This window comes from Talpa europaea, assembly GCF_964194135.1.
Source record: "Talpa europaea genome assembly, chromosome: 1".
NCBI classification, from domain to species: Eukaryota; Metazoa; Chordata; class Mammalia; order Eulipotyphla; family Talpidae; genus Talpa; species Talpa europaea.
Window position 1 is genome coordinate 62,891,747 of NC_140073.1, and position 15,598 is coordinate 62,907,344.

The window sequence follows — 15,598 nt, forward strand, 5'->3', positions numbered from 1 at the left end:
GTCTTTCTCTTGTCTTATTGCTCTGGCTAGGACTTCCAGTATTATATTGAAAAGCAGTGGTGAGAGTGGACATCCTTGTCTTGTTCCAGATCTTAATGGAAATGCTTTCAGCTTTTCACCATTGAGAATGATACTGGCTGTTGGCTTGCCATATATGGCCTTTATGATGTTGAGGTATGTTCCTTGTATCCCAAGGATTTCAAAGGCTTTTATCATGAATGGGTGTTGCACTTTTTCGAAAGCTTTCTCAGCATCTATTGATACTATCATATGGTTTTTATATTTCTTTTTGTTGATGTGTTGGATAACGTTGATTGATTTTCGGATGTTGAACCATCCTTGTGTCCCTGGAATGAATCCTACTTGGTCATGGTGAATTATCTTATGGATACATTGTTGGATTCTGATAGCTAAAATTTTATCAAGGATTTTTGCATCAGTGTTCATTAGGGAGATTGGCCTGTAGTTTTCCTTTTTTGTGTTGTCCTTGTTCAGTTTTGGTATTGTTATAGGACAGGGAGAGGGGCAGCCCAAACCCCGCAAACCTGTCTATTCTAAGTGGGTTCTGCCATCCGCCGCATCAACACAAAACATAGGAGACTTTAATGAAAAGGAACTTTAATAAAACTAGGAAACAATACAGGTAAGTCGAAGAATCTAGTTTCTAAATCAAGCACCCAAAGTTACCCATCCCCTCGTGGGTAAAAGTCCATCCAAATGGGATTGGCCCAGAGCAAGGCCCCAAAGCCTGCCACAAGTCTAAAGCATCTTCCAGTGGGGACCCACAGAAAAGAGTCAGAAACAACCGGACAAGCCCGGAAGGAAAAGAGCAAAATCAACATCAAGATAAAAGCTGCCATGGTCACCTCCCCACGGGTCTCACCCACATCTGTGTCACCCAGTCCACGACCAAAAGACAAGTGCAGTTTCTTCACGTGTCTCTAGGCTCCATGTGCCTCCTCCAGGTCTCCTGGCTCCATCCTGCTTCCTTCCTCAGTCTCTTCTGCCGCTTCTCCTCTTCCTGCTCAGCTCCACCCTCCCTTGGGTGGGGCAGGGCACCTCCCCCTTTCCTGGGGACCACCCTGTTGCAGTATTAGTGTGATGTTGGCTTCATAGAACGTGTTTGGTATTATCCCTTCCCTCTCAATTTTTTGGAAGAGTTTGTGAAGGATAGGCACTAATTCATCTCTGAATGTTTGGTAGAATTCATTTGTAAATCCATCAGGTCCTGGGCTTTTGTTTTGGGGGAGGTTTTTGATTACCATTTCAATTTCACTGCTTGTAATTGGTCTGTTTAGGTGTTCTATTTCTTCTTTATCTAGCTTTGGGTGATTGTAGAGTTGTAGGAATTTGTCCATCTCCTCTAGATTGTTGAACTTGTTTCCATATAACTGTTCATAGTAGTTACTGATTATTCTTTTGATTTCTGCTGTGTCCGTTGTGATTTCTCCTCTTTCAAATGGGCAGAAGAGCTAAAAAGAAACTTCTCTGAAGAGGAAATGCAAATAGCCAACAGGCATATGAAAAAATGCTCAACATCACTTGTAATTAGGGAAATGCAAACCAAAACTACCATGCGATACCATCTTACACCAGTGAGAATGGCACATATCAAAAAAACTAGCAACAACAAATGTTGGTGAGGATGTGGAGAAAAAGGAACTCTCCTGCACTGCTGGTGGGAGTGCAAACTGGTCCAACCACTATGGAGAGCTGTGTGGAGATTTCTGGACCTACTAAACAAAGAGCTTCCATATGATCCAGCAATTCCACTCCTAGGTATTTACCCAAAGGACACAGAAACGTTAATTCCAAGGGGCACCTGCACTCCTGTGTTTATGGCAGCACAATTTACAATAGCTAAGCTTTGGAAACAACCCAGATGCCCAAAAATAGATGACTGGATCAAGAAGGTGTGGTACATATACACCATGGAACATTACTCAGCATTCAAGAAAGATAAACACATGCAATTTGCAGCAACATGGATGGGGCTGGGAGGGATCATGCTCAGCGAAATAAGCCAGAAAGAAAAAGAAAAATACCGGAGGGTCTCACTCATAGCAGGAATCTAGAAAACTTAAATAAGGGACCAGGAAAATGAATAACTATAAGAAAGTGAAAGTCAAAATCAACAAAAAACTGTGAACCAGAGACAGTCTATGGGGGGTGGGGGGTGGGGAGGGGAGGGATTGGGGTCAGAACGGGGCGTTTGCAATTGTATGGGGGAATATAAAAATAAAATTTATTATTTAAATTAAAAAAAATAAAATGAAAAAAGGATTAGAAGAGACAAAGAAGGACCATTTATATAGCTATAACTTTTACTACAAGGAGATATAACAGTTATAAACATATTTGTATCTAATGAACTGCAAAATATATGAAACAAAACCTGACAGAATTGAAGGAGAAATAGCTAGTTCTACAATATTAATTGGAGATGTCAAAACTTGCTGCACCTTCCCCTGCAGTGACCTTTAGGGCTAACCGGCCCTAGGTCCGGCTGGGCAACCAGCGCGCAGGGGAAGAACAGCAAAACCCTACATACCTGCTGCACCTCCCACCGCAGTGATCTTTAGGAATGGCTTTCGCCAGGGTCCCTAGATCCGGCTGGGCAACCAGCGCGCGGTGGGAGAACAGCCTGAAGCAGAGGAAGTGCAGCGGAAGTTCCCTGAAAAGGCAGAAGCTTATCAAAAGACAATGACCACCAAGAACCACTACAAGAATGCTAAAAATCTTATCCCTCTTCCTAGAACTACAAACTTTAATCCCTTATTTGTCTTTCTAAACTTCCTTCTTTCTTCTATAATGGTCATTGCTTGTTATGTAGATCACCTCCCTGATAGTGATAGACTGAGCCCATGAGCAAACTAATTTCCTTGATATTCATTCCTGTGCTTTTGGAAAACATATATATACTGGTCACAAATTTAGAGAAAATTACACTCAAATTTTCACTCTTGAAGTGTGTCTGTTTGTCATTTCTTTCGCCGACGCCCTGACCACCCTGCCCGCTTCTCTCAACCCTGAGGTGGCCTCATCGTCTACTGCTGTGCTGGTCTGCGGCAAAAACTCTCAGTAATGGATAGAACACAAGACAGAAGTTGAATAGGGAAATAGAAAACAACACTATAAACTAATGAGAACTCACAGACATATGTAGAAATCAACAACAGGAGAATATACGTTCTTTTCAAGCACATATGGAACAAGAGTTAGGTCACAAAACAAGTCTCAATAAACAGAAGATTGAAATAATACTTACTGTATTTTCCAACACAATGGAATGAAAGTGGAAATGAATAATAGAAAGAAAAATGGCAATTTACAAATACACAGAAATTAAATACTTTTAATCAACCAGTGGATCAAGAAAGAAAGAATAATGGAAATTAGAAAATGCATTTAGACAAATAAGAAGGACAACATAACATAGCAAAAATAATGGGTTACAGTGCAAGCAGTGCGTGGGGGAAAATCCATCACTGCCTATTCATGTCTATGTTGGAAATAAAAGGAGGAAGATGGTGCTGAAAGCAAAGAAGGAAGCCCCTGCCCTGCCCAAAATTGAAGCCAAAGTGGGGTCTGCTAGGCTTAAAGGGCTGCTTCAGCTGCCATTCTGGCCATGCTGTTCGGCCTTTCTCCTACAAAGTCCATAGGGCCCCGTCAATCAATTACCCAAAGTTAGAGAATGCAAACCACAGACACTGAGAAGTTTGCAAACTGCAAACCACAAACAAGAGCAGGATGCTCAGTCCCCTGGGACAATGAGTTTATGTCATGAGGCATGACAGGAACGCCTGGGGAGCCATAGGCTGAGATGTAACTTTGCGTCCCAGAAACTAATCAGGAGAATGCCACGTTAATAAGATCGGAACCATGGGTGGGGGTCTGAAGCTTGATTTAAAGTGGGCCATACACTGCTGAGGGGAGCAGTGGGCATGACAGGATGGGTCTGCCGTGCCATGTGGGTATCTCACCAGCGGCCGGGGATCGAACCGATGCTGCAGAGGTTGCAGGCAGCTTCACAGTACAGCGCTCAACTGCTGTGCCACCAGGGAGGCCTGACTCCCTTTTCTTTGGTATTGCATTAGGTAACACCAAAACAAAAGTTTGAAGGCCAACAAAGCAGTGATGAAAGACACACACACACACACACACACACACACACACACACACAATCTATCTACACATCACCCACTTCCAGCGACCCACGACACTGCAGCTTTGAAGGCAACTCAAATACCCTTAGCACCGAGTCAGCCCTGAAGTAGAAGACAACAACATGCTTGTGTTCATTGTAGATATTAAGGCCAACAAGCATCAGATCAAACAGACTGTTAAGATGCTCTATGACACCGATGTGATCAGGGTATTGACCTTGAACACATCAGAGTCATAGAGATGGAGAGAAGTTATTTGTTTGACTGGCTCCTGAATATGATGCTTTGGATATTGCCAACAATATTGGGATCATCTAAACCTCATCCACCTGCTTAATTCTAAATATACATTTTTTTTGCCATTAGAAGAATATAAATGACTGTGTCTCCCTGATGGTGCAGGAGTTAAGTCTCAGCACTATGAACCTATCGGCAGCCACTGCAGCATGAGTTCAATCTCCAGCCAGCATGGTGCAACAGACCTCTCCTTTCATGCCCGCTGCTCCCCTCAGCAGTGTATTTCAGTCAATCTGCCTGTTCTGCTCCCAACTCTGTCTCTGGTGAATCCTCTCACTGCCCCTGCACCTCTTGCCTGTACCTCAGCTCTTGTATGCATGCATAAATAAATTTTTAAAGAAAAAATATAAATGACTTCAGGAAGATGCTGTTAAAGAAATTTCCCTGAGGAGAATAAACTAAGAAGAAATCCACATAGGCACTGGATTCAGAGGATCCTATGACCTGGGGTGAAACTGGAATATGTCATGATTACTGGAGACCAATGCTGTTGGAATTTCCACCAAATAAAATGTAGAGGGAATTCAACTCTGGCCACAACAAAAGTGAGCTGTGGAAGAGGCAGTCACTGGGTGGGAATTGCAGGCATAATTACACCTGGGGAGGGCAAAACTGATTGCTGTGGCTCTAACAGGGTGAGCAACATGGACATGGTCTCAGTGAGGAAGACAAAGCTCAGAAAGGTGTGATTCCCCTGCCCATTTCCTCCAGGAATGTGTGGATATGGGTACAGACAGATATGTGAAGCCATGTTGGAACATGCCAGGACTGCATTGAAAGCCCACCCTGCATATTGTGAAGACTCAGGTCTGATGGCTTGAGAGGAGGGCTAGCAGCAGTACCATGACATGAACTGGGCCTGCACACGCCAGGAGCACCACCCTCCCCTCCATCACTTACTTAAGATCTGGCTACAGATTAGTTCTCCCTCACATATAGCATTATCTTCAGGAAAAATAGAAGCTCTGCACTCTTAATATTTATCAATAAAAAATAAATAAAGGGGAGATGAAAAAGCACAACAAAAAAACAACTTGAGTATTTAAGGGAATACTACACACAGAGAGGCCAAATTTTTTTTTTTTTAAATTTTTTTATTTTTTAATAGAGGCATCTTTTATTTATTTATTTGTTGTTTATACATGCACTGGGTACAGTCAGAAGTGCGGGAGGGTGAGAGAATTCACCAGAGCCAGAGCGGGGAGCAGAGCAGGCAGAAGGACCGAAGTACACTGCTGAGGGGAGCAGCGGGCGGCAGGAGAGGTCTGCGCGCCATGTGGGACCCTCCTCCGGTGGCCTGGGAGCTGCTGGGGATCGAACCAGCGATGCAGAGACCGCGGGCAGCTTCGCAACCCAGCGCTCAACCGCTGCGCCACCGGAGAGGCAGAGAGGCCAAATTTTTAAAACCCAAGCACAAAGACAGGGGAGATCTTTTCTTACTATCAGATACAAAGTTCAAAATTGCCATGAAAAAGGAAGGAAAAAGCAGAAAATCTGATCAAAGATATACAAGAAAACTCAGAAAAACAAATGCATATCCTGAGAAATAAAATTAATGAACAGAAGATTGAAATTAAAACATTAAATAAAAACATAACAGAGCTGTAAGATGTTCAGAGATCAATAGAGGATATAAAACATTCTGAGAAAGCTATGGTAAAATATACCAAATTGAAAGATCCAATCAGTGACCTTGGAGATGATAATGCACAAAATATCCAGGTAGAAGCAGATATGTGAAGAAAAAAATTGAAGAAACACTTTGAGTATTATTTGACTCCATGAGGAAAGGCAATATACGAATAATGCGTACTCTGGAAGGGGGAGAGAGAGATGGGAGTAGAGAACTTATCTTAAGAAATAATAGAGGAAAATTTCCCAAACATTGAGAAAGAAATAAATATATAAGTCCACGAAGCTAAAAGAAAATCAGGCTACCTAAACAGATCTATGCCACAACACATAGTAGTGAAAATTCAAGATTTCAAGATAAAGAAAGATTATTGTGGCCAGTCATCTTAGGACTAATAAAAGGAAAAAAGAGAATATTGAATTTGACTAGAGGGAAAAAGCATATAATCTATCAGGAAACCTCTATCAGGCTTACATGAGATTTCTCTGAAGAAACAATAGGAACAAGGAGAGACTGGAATGATGTGTTTAAAATACTTGAAGATAAAAACTGCTAGCCAAGAATACTCTATACCGAAAAGTCCTCCTTCAGTTATGAAGGAGAAATAAAGGCCTTCAGACAAAGCAAAGCTGAAGGAGTGTGCAAATACTAGACCCCTCCACCAGGAAATGTTGAAAGGAGCTCTTGTGTCTAAACCAAAGAGAAGAACATCCACAAAGAAGTGAAAAAGGAAACCTCAAAATAAAGGACAAAATGGTGGTAGTAGACTTTCCTAAATCAATAATCAACCTGAATGTAAATGGACTGAACTCACAGTGTTCAGGCACAGAGTATCTGACTGGATTAGAGAACAGAATCCAACTTTCTGCCATCTCCGGGAAACACACCTGGCTCCATAGGCTCAGAGTAAAGTATTGGAAAACAACCCTACAGGCAAATGGGGCTCCAAGGACACCCCTACTTATATCAGATAAAATAGACTGCCAGTTAAAAAGGGTAACAGGAGATAGAAATGGACATTATATAATGTCTAAGGGAAGACTTAACACTCATCAACATGTGCTCACCAAACATATATATAAGGCAAATACCATCAAATTGAAAAGAGACATGGCAAAAACACATTAGTTGTTGGGATGTCAACACCCCATTTTCACCATTGGACCGATAGACAGAAAATAAGGACACAATAGCCTTAAACAAAGAATTAGACCACATGGGCTTAACAGATATTTATAGGACACTGCACTCCAATAGAATGGAATACATATTTTTTTCAAGTGCACATGGAGCATTCTCCAGGAATGATCACATACAGTGCCACAAGACATGTATTAACAAATTCATGAAGATTGAAGTCACACCAAACATCTTTTCTGACCACAATGGTATCAAACTACAAATCAAACACATAAACAAAGGAGGAAAAATGTGTAATATGTGCAGACTGAACAACACACTACAGAGCGACTATTGGGTTAACAGGAAAATCAGAAAATATTTTTTAAAAACCTGAGACAAATGATGAGGACACAATCTTCCCAAACTTTGGGACCCAGCAAAAATAGTACTAAGAGAGACGTATAGAGCAATACAAGCCCAGGAAACAAGAAAGAGCTCAAATAAGTAATCTCTTGTCTCAATGAATTAGAAAAAGAAAAAACCAAAAAAAAAAAAAAAAACAAAAAACAGGTAGAATGAAGGAAATAATAAAAATTAGAGCAGAAATAAATAAAATAAAAAATAAAATAAAAAAGATTAATGAAATCAAAAAATGATTCTTTGAAAAAAATCAATATAATAGACAAGCCTATAACTAAAGTCACAAAGAAGGGACAGAATCAGAATAAACAGAATCAGAAGTAAAAGAGTAGTTAATATAAACATCAGAAATTCAGGGGTTCATAAGAGATTACTATGAACATTTGTATGTAAGTTGAATTCCCTAGAAGAAATGGACATATTCTTAGAAATATACAAGCATCTGAGACTGAATAAGGAAGAAATAGAAAATCTGAAAAGGAAGCAAGATTATATACTGGAGAAAGGAAAGTCTATTCAATAAAAGTTCCTGGAAAACTGGACTGTCACATGCAAAAGAATGAAACTAGACCACTGGCTCATGCCATACACAAAAATCAACTCAAAATGGATAAAAGACTTGGATATAAGACTTGAAGCCATAAAATACATATAAGAAAACAAAGGCAAAGCACACCATGTTTAGAGGACTTGGTCCTCAAAACTTGCATCAGTTTCTGCATATACATTATGCTAACTGGCTCCCAGTAAAAAGACTCAAATTAGAAAAAGGTGGATTGATGATGAATCTGCTGACATGCCTGGAGTCTCTCCAAAACATAATTACAAGGATATTGTGAATCTGTGAAAATCTTTAAGGGATGGAAAAACTGGATAATAAATGCCTTGCAGTCCTCCAAAATATAGGGACCTTTAAAGGGGAGTAATTAAAATACTTGCACATAACAAGTATGAATATTTATGCTCTAGACTGGTTATTTACATCCACCATACTCATGTGTTGAATTCCTAACCCTAAAGTGATGGTATTAGGAGGTTAGCCCTTTGGGACACCATTAGGTCATGAGGGTGGAATTGTCACAAATGTGATATGTTCTTATTGCAGTGACACCAAGTGGTCCAGGAGCACTAGAGGGCTTTGGGTGACTATTCTTGGATACATCAAATGCCTCGCTTTCCTGTGTCCAGCATCACATCAACAATCCTGAGGAATTCAATGACTTTCCAGGATCAATACATGTTGTCCTGATGATGATGGATAAGATAAAATGTGACATAAACATATATTACTTGACATGAAAAGGAATGAAGTTCTGATGCATGCTACACCATGGCTGAACCTTAAAAACCTTATGCTAAGTGAAACAATCTAGCCACAAAAGAACAATTATTGTATGATTCCATTTATACAGGTATCTAAAATGGACAAATCCATTAAAAACAGAAAAGATTTTTAGGGATTAACAGGAATGGGGAAGGGATTACCCAATGGGAAGTCATTGTTTCATGGTTACAAAGGGGTAATGAAAACATTTTGGAAATAGATAATGATATTATTGTTACAGGGCAGACCCGAACTCCCAAACATGCCTGTTATAAATATGTTCTGTTGTCTGCCGCATCAACACAAAACGTAGAGACTTTTAATAGAAAGGAACTTTAGGGCCTCCCCGATGGCGCAGCGGTTGAGCACTGGGCTGCAAAGATGCCTGCAGCCTCTGCAGAGCCTGGTTCGTTCCCCGGCCACTGGCGAGGGTCCCACATGGCGCGCAGACCTCTCCTGCTGCCCGCTGCTCCCCTCAGCAGTGTACTTCGTCAGTCTGCCTGTTCTGTTCCCCGCTCTGGCTCTGGTGAATCCTCTCACCCTCCATGCTTCTGACTGTACCCAGTGCTTATATAAATAAAAAAATAAAATCTTTAAAAAAAATAGAAAGGAACTTTAATACAATTAGTAAACAATACAGAAAAGACAAAGAATATAGTTCCTAAATCAAGCACCCAAAGTTGCCTGTCCCCTCTTGGGTAAAGGTCCACCCAAGTGGGATTGGCCCAGAGCAAGGCCCAAAAGCTGCCCCAAGTCTAAAACACCTTCCGGTGGGGACCCACAGAAAAGGGTCAGAAACAACTAGACAAGTCTGGGAGGAAAAGAACAAAATCAAAATCAAGGTAAAGGCTGCCATCGTCACCTCTCCACAGGTCTCATCCACATCTGTGTCACCCCATTCACAATAACAAGGCAAGCGCAGCTTCTTTACGTGTCTCTGCTCCGTGTGCCTCCTTCAGATCTCCTTCTGGCTCCATCCTGCTCCTTCCTTCTCAGTCTCCCCTCCAGCTTCTCCTCCCTGCTCCGATCCACTCTCCTGTGGGTGGGGCAGGGAACCTGGAACCTCCCACTTTCCTGGGCACCACCCTGCCACAGTATTATGAATGTAAATAATACCACTGAATTGTATGCTTAAAAGAATTAATGTAGCAAAATTTATGTATTGTTTAAAATTAATAATATAAAACATCAAAGGTCACTGAATTGTACATTTTAAGTGGGCTATTTATATGATGTATGAATTGTATTTCAGTTGTTTCAAAACATATAGTATAAATTTATTATACACAGAAATTCATGTAATTCTATACATAGAAATACAAAATCAATTCTCTTTCTATGACAATTTTCTGTGAGTGTACAACAATGAAATTAGGAGATATTTCATGTACAGTGGCATCAAAACAATAAAATAGGAATGAGTTTAATGAAAAACTTTGAATAATACAGACCGTTGTCCAAAGAATTTGAATTAGTGGGAAATAGTGGAAAAACAGTTCACATTTATGCTCAGAAGACTTAATATTAAGGTGGCAAATTTCCCAAATTTATCAATAGATTCAATATAAAGCCTAGCAAAGTCCCAGATTGCTTCTTCGCAGTAATGGACAGGCTGATCATAAAATTTACCCGGAAATTCAAGGTATCTAAGACAGCCAGAACAATCTTGAAAAAGAATAACAAAACAGTTATCTCACTTCCCAATTTCAAAACTTAGTGCAAAGCTTCAGTAAACAAGCCAGTGTGGGAGAGGCCTAAACCTAAATATATAGATCAATGGGCCAGATTTACTCAGAAATAAGTTTAAAAATAAGCCTTTACATATAAAACTAGTTAATAATTAATAGTTTATACTTTTCTAAAAAAGAAAGCACCAAATCCAAATGGGTCCATTGGTGAATTCTACCAAATATTTCAGGACAGAATTAAACCAATTCTCTACAATTCTTGCAGAACTTCCTAACTCATTCTATGAGGCCAGCATTACCCTGATATTGAAAATAGACAAAGATGGTACAAAAAGTAAACCAGACTAAAATCTCTCATCAATATAGATGTAAATAAATATTGACAAACTTACAATGTGTTAAAAGAATTATATAAACCATAACCAAATGGGATTTATTCCAGACATGCTGGCTTGACTGGCTGGTTCAGCAATAAAAGAATCAATTAACTTCCCATATGAACATGCTGAAGAAGAAATATGAACATATCAGTCAGTTGATGCAGAAATACAAAGAAAAGCAATATGATAGAATCACAATCCATTCTTTTTTTAAACATTTATTTATTTATGCATAGAAGAACTGGGGTGTAAGCCAGAAGTGCAGGGGGTGAGAGGATACACCAGGGACAGAGTGGGGAATAGAACAGGCAGATCTACTGAAATGCACTGCTGAGGGGAGCAGCGGGCGAGACAGAAGAGGTCTGCTGCGCCATGTGGGTAGCTGCCTGGCTGGGGCTGGAACTGGTGCTGCAGTGGCTGGTGATAGCTTGATAGCGCTGTCTTTAACCCCTGCGCCTCCAGGGAGGCCCAGAATCACAATCCATTGTGTGATTTAAAATGCTCAGCAAACTAGGAATAGAAAACTTTCTCAACTTGATAACATCTACAAACCTCCCTACACCTCACATCATAATGGTGAGAAACTGGACCCTTCACTTAAGCTTAGGAATAAGGAAAGACTATCCCCTCTTACCTCTCCTATTCAATTATCTTACTTGGATGTCCTGCCTAGTACAATAAGAAAAAAAAAATACATACAGATTGGGAAAGAAATAAAACTGTATTTGTTCACAGATGGTATTACTATGTTGAAAGTCCCAAATAATTGACAAAAAAAAATTCTGTGAAAACATCAATATCATAGCACATAAGGTTAAACACCATATTATAGATGTTGACTTCTTTCCCATGTACCACCAGTGAACAATTAGAATTTGAATTTGAACAATTAGAATTTGAAATTAGAAGCACAGTACCTTGACAATAGCACAAAAGATTACTTAGCTATAAATATGATAGAAAATAGTATAGGATGTATAAGATGAAAACTATAAATCAAAGATCAAAATAAACAATCCTTGTTTGTGGATTAAAACACTCCTCATTATTCTTTCCCAAGTTGATCTAGATTCTATGTAATCTTAATAAAATATCACAGCAAGTTATTTTGTATATATTAACAGGTTCTAAAATTTGTATGAGAAGACGTGACCCGGAATAGCGTACATGATAGCAAAGAACAACAGCTGGACAGCTGACACCTCTCACCCTGAAGACCTACTATAAAGCAATAGCAAATCAAAACAGAGTGTTTTTGGCGATGGAATAAACAATGAGAACCATGAATAGAAAGTTCAGACATAGAATTTCGCAAATACGGTCAATCGGTCTTTGGTAAAGGAGCAAACGCAATTTCATGAAGAAAGGATAGTCTTTTCAACAAATGGTGCTTGAGCGGCTGGATGTCCACACGCAAAATAAAAAGATCTTTACAAGGACCTAGCAACTCCCTCACAAATCATCTCAAAATGGGTCACAGACCTAACTGTAAAATGAAGGACTATAAAACCATTACAAAACAGAAGAGACACTCCAGCCAGCCCGGGTGTGACGATCAGCCTGCAGGCAGACCCCAAAGCACAGGCGGTCCCCGAGCAGGACCGGGGCGCCCGAGGCGCGGGGAGGCCCGAGCGGCGTCCGGGGCACACGCGGGCTTTGGAGACTCGGCGGGAGCAGAGCCGGACAGTCACCGCGCCGAGATGGCGAGGACGGCCGGTGAACGTACGGAAAAAGGCTCCAGACCATGTTACTGAGAAACTGCACATCCAAACAGCGCCGAGACGCCGCCACGCGCCTCTCGGGCGGCGAAGCTGGAGCGCGGGCAGAGGCCGCGGCGGGCGCGGCCCGCGGGCCGGGAGGGGCGGCGGCGCCGGGGGGGCCCGGCCGCTCGCGCGTGCTCGGGAAACGGAATCGCTTCGTGCCGCGGGCGCCGGCGTCGCCCGTCTCCGATTCCAGTTTCGCACAAGAAACTGCGCGAGGCGCCGGCAGCGGCTGCTCTGGGTGTGGGCGCGCGGCCTCCTCGCCCCCCTGTCCCGGGTCTTTCAGCTCCCGCGGCCTCCCCGCCCCGCCCGTCCTCGCCGGCTCAGCTTCGGGCTTCAGCCCAGTGATCACGTGTCTCAGCTCGTGTTTTTCCTTCCGTTTTCTTTCTGCTTTTAACCAGGACGGTCGCAGACCCTCTGCCCGCCGCGGCCCCGGGGCCGGGGGTGTCGCGCTTCCCGCTCCCGCCGCTCCTCTCCCACGGGCTCCCTGCCCGGGCGCGGGGCCGGGGCTGGGGGCGGCTCTTGGGGCGCGGGAGCTGCTCCCCAGGCGGAGGCCGGCACTGCAGGCCACGCCCGCCGGGGGCCGCTGGAGAGCTGGGGGCGCCCCCAGCCCCTCCGGCTCCCCGCCCCGCCCCGTCCGCGAGCGGGAGGCTGCGCTCGTGCCCCTCGCGCTTGTCCGCGAAGGGGGCGCCTCCACGCGGGCTTTTACTCAAGCCGGGTGCCGCGTGCGCCCCCAGCCCCCCGGGTGCGGTGCCCGGCCTGCGGCTCCCGCCCTGGCGCTGGGGGGGCCCTGGCGCGAGGGGGGGGCCTGGCGCTGGGCGGGGGCAGGGGGAAGTCAAGTCCGAGACGCCGGCTGTCGCCCCGGGCGGTACCCGCTTCATGGCTGGCCGGCACCCCATCCTGCGCGCGGCTCCCCGCTCCAGAGTGGGGTCCAGCGGCCCGCTCGCGCGGCCACCCTCTGGGGGCGGGGCGCGCCGGACCCCGCGTCCCGCCTCAGCTACGGGGTGAGTCGCCCGGCCGGAGGCGGCGCGAGGCCCCGTGCCCCGAGCTGCGCTGCGCGCCTCGGGTTTCGGGGCGCGGGGGCCCCAGTGGCGGGGTTCCGGCGGCGCGGGGCCTCAGTGGCGGGGGGCCGTGTCCGCCCGCACCCGCCGTGGGGGGCTCCCGGCCGCGCGTTCCGAGCCCCGCGTCTCCGTCCGGAGCCCCCAGGCCCGGCGGGGCCCAACCCGCGCCGCAGACACGGCGCCTCCCGCGGGCGCCCGCTCCCCGGGGCCCCTGCGCCCCGCCCCCCTCAGTCCCGGGCCGGCCGCGGCGCCCCCGCGCGGCTGCCTGGCCTCTTCCCCGCGCCCCCAGGCCGGGCCACTGGGGCGCTCCGGGGAGCCCTCGTCTCCCCACAGGCGCCGGGCCGCTCACCCCGAGGCGCCTCCGCAGGGCTCCCCGCGGCTCCCCAGGGTTCCCTATGGCTCCCACGGCCCCCCAGGGCTCCCCGCGGTTCCCCGGGGTTCCGGCCGCGGGGCGCGTCGCCCCCCGCCGCCCACCGCCCCTCGGTCTCTGGCTGCCCCTGTTCGGCGCCTCCCGTAGCCCGAGCGCGGCCTGGGGGGGCCGGGGCGCCGGGGGCGGGGGTCGACGGGGCCGCGCAGCTCCCCTCCTCGCGGCCCTGCGCCGGCGTATCCGAGGTGTCGGTTCCCGAGGCCCCGCCGCTTCTCCCCGCGGTCGTGTGTGTGTGGGGGGCGTGCTCGGCGCGGGCCGCCTTCGGCCTCGGGAGAACCGCCGGGCCGGCCTCGAGACGGCCGCGGGGGGCGGCGGGGGAACAGGGCGGCGCGCTCACGGACAACCGCCCCGAAGGAAGAAGGAGCAACCCAGGACACGAGCGCGGGGCGGGACTGCCCCAGGGCACCCGGGGGGCCTGACTGTGGGGACCCCCGCCCCCCGCCCGCGCTTCGCAGGGACTTCCTGAGGCCCGACTGCAGGCGCTCAAAGGTTAATACAGGGTTTGTTTACAAAGGAAGGGGAAAAGGAAGAAATGAGCAACCCAAGGAGAAAAAGAGGGCGATCAAGTCTTAAACGCAGCCTACCCAACCCGGAACCCCAGGGGCGGCTGAGAGGGCCCTGAGGCCAATAGAGCGCCCCAAGGCCCAGGGTCAGGTTTTACAGCCGCCCGGGTAGCTTAACCCGCCCGCAGTCCCGGCCGCCCGCCGCGGTGATGACGGGGCCGCCAAGCCCGCTGTCTCGCGGCTCGGGTCTGCGGCGGGCGGGCGTGGCGTCCGCAAAGCCTGTGTGGAGTTGGCCCAGGACATCCTTTCCACCAACAGAACCTCAAACTATGTTGAGCGAAAAAAGCCAGATGTGTGTGCTCCATGACCCCCACGACATGAAGTTCAAGAACAGACAAGGTGCGCCTCTGCTAGCACAGCAGAGCATACTTGCCTCTGGGGAGCTGGGGCAGGGTATTTTGAAGAGGGGCACTGATTTTGGGGTTAATGTCTTCATTCCAATGTTAGGTTTATGTACTTGTCAAAATACATGCGTAAAATGGTAAGGTTTGGGTATAAATATACCACAATAAAATTATTTGAAGAGTCAAGATAATAGTTATCTTGGGGGGAGGTGATGGAGGACAAGAACCCTCCTCACAAGGTGGGGGTAGAGGGATGTAACATGATCTTTAACCCATTTTGGGAATCAAGGCCCCCAGGCCAGTGCCCTATCACAAGGCTTAAGGCCCAGGCGGGACCAGATGCTCTAGGGAGTGGCGCACAGGCCTGAGGGGAAAGATGGGGAGATTGGGTCCAACCTGGAACCCATGGCCCC